The sequence below is a fragment of the Antrostomus carolinensis genome, unplaced genomic scaffold (genome assembly GCF_000700745.2).
Source record: "Antrostomus carolinensis isolate BGI_N321 unplaced genomic scaffold, ASM70074v2 scaffold19186, whole genome shotgun sequence".
Lineage (NCBI taxonomy): Eukaryota > Metazoa > Chordata > Aves > Caprimulgiformes > Caprimulgidae > Antrostomus > Antrostomus carolinensis.
This window is the reverse complement of record NW_010320001.1, coordinates 36,911-38,843: the sequence shown is the minus strand read 5'-3', so window position 1 is coordinate 38,843 and position 1,933 is coordinate 36,911.

The following is a 1,933-nucleotide window of genomic DNA, read 5'->3' as shown; positions in this document are numbered from 1 at the left end:
AGGGAAAAATGAAGAATTAGGGGAATTCCAAATAGTTTGGTTAACAAATAGACACATAACTGTGGTGGTTTCACCTGGAAATGATGCCACGTGTGCAACTTCTCAATGGTAAGTATCAGGGGGAAAAAACCCCATCTGTTAATGCCTGATGTACTGAGATCTGCATGCTTCAGTGGACAAAGGTAGCTCAGGATATGTAGGAGGAAACAAATTGAACTTTTTAATTTATTTTGGCTTGAAAATGGTAGGAAAATTCTTTGTGGTGTGTCAATGTTTTATGTAAATACTTGAAACAAACAAGGGTCTGTAGAAAATAGTGAGAAAATTGGGCATAACACAGAAGAGTAACATGAGTTGGTCAGGGCTACGGCTGTGTCTGTATGTGAGGTATGAGTATGTGCAGTTGGAATCCGGGTATTTCTTTTACAAGATTAATCTTCCTTTTATTATCTCTCTTCTAGAAATGCAGGTCAAGGCAGAGTTTCATAAGCTGAAGGATTCATGAAACAAGCCTTTTTCTGACCTATATAACAGGCAGCTGAACAAAGGGGGGGGGTATACTGACCCTTGATCAGAGGAATGGAGATCTAAAAAAGCTCCTTTAAGTCCTTGCTTTTTGCAGGGTGTTGAGGGCCATACAGAAAACATGGAGTCATAGTCGTCATTCTAATAGAGTCATCAATCACCACTGACTGCTCACAGGAAAAAAATACCCCGGGTTTGTCTCTCACAAGAGCCTCGTAACGCTGTGGTATTCGAAGCCAAGTGGCATCTGTGCCCTGAATGTTACAAAAGCCTGCTGGTAAGTGTACTTTTTTCTGTTGGCCAGTACTTCAGGATAATCAGTGTATAGTTACTACATACAGGGCTGGAGCTCGGCCACATCTCAGGTGTGTGATGTTTTGTGCTGCCGTTGCAATTATAATAAATAGATACTAAAAAAACCCCTGTCCTTTAGATGGGCGTTTTCCCAAGCAAAACCAGTCCCTGCTCTGAGCTCTGAGCTGAACTCTGAGCTCCAAACACAGTGACTTAAGTGATGCCGTTGAGAATGACCTCGCCAAAGCTGTGTCAGTATCTCTATCTCCATCTTCCTTAACTGTCTCACACTTTTATAAGTGTCCAGTAGTTTTTACCACCTTGAAAATGAAGGATTTTTTTGTGGTGGGAGTCATGTGGTCACTCAGTTCAGCAGTAATTCAGCTGCTGCCTGTGTGAAGATAGATGCCCCAAAAGCTGGGTGTTTCTGCTATTGGATACTCTTGCAAATGTTGGCCTAAATGACACATCTACCATCAGTGATTGGTATTAGTGGTCTGGAGCAAAACCTATTTCTTTTGACTAGCAGACATCTGTTCTGGTGATTACACCATTAGCTGCTTTTATGTTGTTTAGTATAATCATAACCACAACGCTAGTAATTTTTTTTAGTCAATATGCAAGTGGTATAACTTCTAGTCCTCCAGCAATGTGGCATTTGCTCTGAAATGTGCCAGGCTTCTTTGTTCAAAATAGTATTTAAGTGATACTTTGGAATACATTTAGATATGTAGAATTTAGAAATGAAAAGTCAAATACAGGACTCGCCCAGATATTCTTATAACTAATATGCTAAATGTACTTCCTGTGAAATATGTCTTCTTTCCTCAGGCTATATGTGCAGCGCTTTTTAGTTGTATCAGACATTTTCCTGTAGCATGAAAAGATCCGAATGTGCTAAAGCATGATAGCAACGCAGGGGATGTAATAGGTCTTCAGAGTCTCCTGTGATTACCTGCAAAGTGGAAGGGAATAAACTGTTCTCCATGTCCACTGGGGCTGGGATGAGGCATAATGAGCTTAAATTGCAGCAGAGATTAGTCCAGACATTAGGAAAAACTTCCTAAGGGTAAGGATGGTGAAGCCTAGGAATGAGTTGCCTGGGGAAGCTGCA